Here is a 5,387-nt window from a genome sequence, read left to right as displayed (position 1 = left end):
TGGGAGAGGGGGTGGGAGTGACAGGAGGTGGCGATGAAGGTGTTGGGCAGGGGCAGGGGCGATGGAGATGGAGATGGAGATGGAGATGGAGATGGAGATGGATAGTTTTGGGTGGTGTTGGGTTGGGGACAGTAGCGATGGAGGTGTTGGGTGGGGTGTGGTGGTTATGAGTGGTTTTGTGTTTTATGCAAATAGAGAGAGTAAGAAAGAGAGTGATTTGGATAATATAAGGGATACTATTGTCATTTCAATTTGTATAAATTTTATATAAATTTATATTTTAAAAAAAGGATAAATGAGTCCACTCACATGTGTTAAAAAAAAATTATATTTAAAAAAGAGGATAAATGGGTCCATTCACATGTGTTAAAAAATAATTAGAACAAATAAAAAAAATTAAAAAAGAGTAATTTGAAATGTGAGTGAAAGTTAAAATCAAAATATTTATTCAAGTGAAGAATGAAAGAATCTCAGAAAATATCGGTATAATCTACTCTTCAATTTTTAATGTTATTAAAACGTGTCCGGCACTATCATTACGAATGGTTACATATTTAATTATTTCAGTAGTGATTATAAATTATAATTGTTAGTGGCAAATATATCAAAGCCAGATGTCTATTACGCAAGCGCTTTAAAGGTTTTGAAGACCCCAAGTAATGCCTGAGTTTGATGTTCTGGAACTCTAATGGAAAAGAAAATTTGATATATTTCAAATTTTTTTTTTTAGTTAAAGTTATATATTTCAATTTAGTGTCTAGAGACCAAGGCCAAGTAGTACTTTACATGCATAATAAAATAAAGGAATAAATTATAATAAATCACTTTTAATTACTAATAACAGTTTTAGTTTCGATGAGTTCCAACTGTTAGTCTATGACTAAACGTTATCTTCGGGCTCATCTAACGGTTGGAAGCCTGACATCAAAGGTCATATATTGGAAAAGTTTTTAATGCAACCAAAAAAAAAAAAAAATAATCATTCTATTAACTTCTCATTTATTCAATTGTAGCCTGGGTATAAGGAAGTGGAAGTTATGAACATTCACAAATAAATAATTTTGAATCCACAAAATATGAGTAAAGGGAATTAGAGTTTTGGAATTGAAATAAAATATTTTTAAACCATAATGGGTATAGAATTGAAATTTGAAATTAGAATCAATGGAATTAATGAACATTCAATTTAGAAAATTGAACTAAAATTTTCTTTAATTTTACAAATTTAAATTTCAAAACTCCAATTTTATGCTGCCAACATAGCCTAAACTAAATTTAAATTAAATTTCTTTTAATTTTAATTCAAAAACATTAATTCAGTGCTTACAAACGCAAAGTCAATCTATTTAAACTTCTAAAATAATTAAGAAATATTTAACAATTCTTTAAAATTGGCTCGTTGTCCCACTAATGTTTACCTTCTACAATCCAAACGCGCATATAAATTTTGGCAATTAGTTGTAGAGCACACTCGTACTTGTATATCTCCCTTTTATATTGCAAATTTGATGGGTAATTTGATTTTTCTCTGTGTAAGTTTGATTTTTCTCTGTGCACATGGTTGGATCTTATCATTCTCAAGTGGTGCTCTCAATTTAATTTCCAGATCGTTATAAATATATACAGATTCCACAAGACTCCATAGTACTTCTGTCTCTAGCTCCCACACACCAATAAACCCAATGTTATCTCCGTAGAATCGGATTATGTGGTCGCAATTCTTCTCGAATCGTGCAATTTCTATTTAATTAACCTTTTTTTCCCCAAAAAAAAAAAAAGAAAAAGAAAAAGAAAGTAGGAAAACAATTACGAAATTTAATCATGGCGTGGAACCAACCATCACAAGCATCCATGGTGAATGGGTATCTTTCTATCCCTCTAGTTTCTACTTCATTAATTATGGCATTCACTTAGATTTTACTGAATTTTTGTGCTATAATGTATACATCTCAGGCATGAAAAGAAGAAAAATTACACCAAAATCATACAAATTTACCAGAAGGCCCTGGACGACCTTATGAACGTCAACTCACTCTTCACCGTTGCCGTATTCGTGGGACTGTCCTCGGCCCCGAACCAGTTTAGCCTCAATGACAGAAAGGAGTGCCATGGCAGCATTTTCATGTCAAAGAGGCTTATTGTGTTTGCTTCTTGTTCTCGAGCCTTGTGGCCAAGTTAGTGAAGGTTGATCTTCACCTCTAACAAGAAGATGATTTTGAAAACGGACGTCTGAAACGGAGCCGAGTCTTGCTGCTGTTTTTGTCAGCATTGGCATCCATTGCCGGATGTGTTTTCTTATAGGCTTCAATGGTTCACGTCATTCAGCTGAGGTTGGGGAAGCTGTCTTGCCGGGGAACTCACACACTCGGCGCCGCCATAAGCATGTGTTGTGGTTTTGTGGAGTCTGATTAAGTGGAAGATTTTTAGGAAGATTTAATTATATGGAAATTTCAAGAGTACGGAATTTTAGGAAAAATTCAGTTTCCTAATCTGTTAGGAAAAATTCAGTTTCCTAATCTGATTTGACTTCCTTATTAGTTTAAGGAAAATTCAGTTTCCTGATCTGATTTAATTTTCTTATTGGTTTTGGATTATACAAAAGGCAAGTTCTTGTAGGACAAGTTTGGGACTCTATAAATATGGGTGAAAATTAGAGATAAATGTGTGTCAATACAAGAGAGAGCAATTGAGAGAGAATTCTCCTTATAATTCTTCATCTTTTTCATAGTGAATTTGTTCGGTGTGCTCCATAGACGTAACCTTAAGATTTGGGTGAACCTTGTATATCTTGTGTTTATGTGTGATTTTTTTTCCTTTGTGATTGCTTAATTATTCCTCGAACAACATGCGTTGTTATTTTGCGTTTTCGCCACAACAACTGAAATCAAATTCGGTTGATTGTGTAAGTGCAACTTTAACAACTGGTATCAGAGCCTTTAGTTGAGAACCTAGGGTACAGAAGGTGTTTGACGAAATTCCAAAAGTCTTTCGATTAGATCTGTCCATTCGAGTGGGAGTAATGTCATCAGAAGATAAGATATCCACATCCATGATCGAGAAGTTCGATGGCACAAACTTCAGTTTCTGGAAGATGCAAATTGAAGAACTCTTGTTTCAGAAAAAAATCTATATCAACCTTTGGGAGAAAAGCCAGAGGATACAAAGGATGCAGAATGGGAATTACTTGATAGGAAGGCTCTTGGCACCGTCAGATTGACGTTGTCAAAGTCAGTTGCCTTCAATATCAAGAATGAGAAGACGATGAAGTCTCTCATGGTAGCCCTTTATAGTATGTATGAACAACCTTCTGTAGCGAACAAGGTGCACTTGATTAAGAAGTTGTTCAACATGAAGATGGTCGAAGGTGGTAAATTCAACGAACATCTAAATGCGTTCAACAAGATAGTTAGGTAATTAAAGTCTGTTGATATCGACTTCAAAGACGAGGTCCGAACACTGCTAATTCTAGGGTAGTTACCTGAGAGTTGGAGTGGCACAGTTACAGCGATCAGTAGCTCTGCAGGGAAGACCAAGTTAAAGTTTGATGAAGTTGTGAGCATGATTTTGACTGAAGAAATCAGACAGCAAACAGCAAGGGTTTCCACCAGTGGTTCGGCGTTGAATGTTGAAAGCAGAGGTAAGGGTTCAAACAAGAAGAAGGGCAACAATAATAGAAACAGAGGCAGATTCAAGTCAAGGAATGGATGGACACAGTCTTAAAATTTCATAAATTCTACAGATCTCAATGACGTTGAGTGTTGGAATTGTGGAAAGAAGGGACATTACCGTGTTGAATGCAGACTTCCAAAGAAAGGAATCGAAAGAAAAACTGAAGCAAACTTTGTCTCAGAAGAATCAGATAATGAATTGATATGCTCTTTGGAGAGCAAGGCGAAGTCATGGGTTTTAGATTCTGGCGCATCGTTTCATGGCACTTCAAACAAAGAGCTATTTAATAACTATGAACCGAGTAACCTTGGCAAGGTGTATCTTGGTGATGACCAGCCTTACAGCGTCATTGGCAAAGGTGAAGTGCAAATCAAGTTGAATGGGTCAGCTTGGAAGTTAAAGGATGTGAGACACATCCCTAACTTAAGGAAGAATCTGATTTTGGTAGGACAATTATCAGATGAAGGTTTTGTGACAACCTTCAATGGGGACTCGTGGAAAGTTTCCAGAGGCGCTATGACCATTGCACGTGGTAAGAAATCTGGCACTCTTTACACAACTACCAGTGCTTGTGGGTCTATAGCAGTTGCCGAAAACAGAGAAGATCATAACCTTTGGCACTAGAGACTAGGTCACATGAGTGAAAGGGGGCTCAAGATTATGCACTCAAAGGGGAAACTACCAGGCATACAGGCAATTGATATTGACTTCTGTGAGAGTTGCGTGATGGGCAAGCAGAAGAGAGTCAGTTTCAAGAAGAGCAGCAGAGATCTCAGAAAGGAGAAACTTGAGCTAGTTCACACAGACGTTTGGGGGCCAACCACTGTCTCATCCATTGGCGAAAAATCCTACTTCGTGACTTTCATTGATGATCACACGAGGAAGGTATGGGTTTATTTTTTGAAGCACAAATCTGAGGTATTTAATGTGTTCAAGAAGTGGAAGGCCATGGTAGAGAATGAGACAGGTTTGAAGATCAAGAGGTTGAGATCAGACAATGGTGGTGAGTATGAAGACTCTGGGTTCAAGAAGTTCTATTTTGATAATGGGATCAGATTGGAGAGGGCTGTGCAAGGAACCCCACAGCAGAATGGGGTGGTAGAACGGATAAACCGAACATTGACAGAAAGAGCCAGAAGCATGCGTATATATTCGGGTCTACCCAAACAGTTTTGGGCAAAAGCAGTCAATACAGTATCCTACCTAATAAATTGTGGACCATCGGAGCCTTTGGAGCATTGAATACCAGAAGAGGTATGAAGTGGCAAAGAGGTAAATCTTTCATGGTTGAAAGTTTTTAGTTGTATTGCATATGTGCATATTAGTGACCATGCTGGGGGAAATTGTAATACCCCTAATTTCAAAAGGATAGTCCTGGTATTTAATTTATGTTTTAATTGATTTTTTTTTTTAATTATTTGCCTTACTTGACTTATTTGTATTATTTGAATTAATTAAATGGTGTTTGAATTTTAAATTGTTTAACTTGTGGATTGGTGTTTTATTTGCAATAATTGATGATTTGTTGTTTAATGGTGATTCTGTGAATTAAGTAATTATTACATTGTATTTTATTTTCTGTATTACGTTAGATTGGACTTTATCATTTTCTTTAATTGAATTGATTATTAAAGGTTTTAATTTAGGAAGTATTTTAATTAACTATTTTTTTCATAATTTAGGGTTTAGTTTTTTAGCCGACACAGGTTTTAATTAAA

At 35.8% G+C, this 5,387-nt stretch overlaps 1 pseudogene; it reads left to right on the top strand.

Annotated features, from left to right (window-relative positions):
• The first annotated feature begins 1,504 nt into the window (after window positions 1-1,504).
• On the top strand, window positions 1,505-2,767 carry LOC132269669 (uncharacterized; annotated as a pseudogene).
• Window positions 2,768-5,387: the final 2,620 nt, after the last annotated feature.

This window comes from Cornus florida, unplaced genomic scaffold, assembly GCF_030987335.1.
Source record: "Cornus florida cultivar Cherokee Brave unplaced genomic scaffold, ASM3098733v1 CherokeeBrave_3.0.0_Hap2_Chr08, whole genome shotgun sequence".
Taxonomy (NCBI): Eukaryota; Viridiplantae; Streptophyta; class Magnoliopsida; order Cornales; family Cornaceae; genus Cornus; species Cornus florida.
The sequence above is the reverse complement of the archived record's forward strand: the minus strand, read 5'-3'. Positions and strand labels throughout refer to the sequence as shown.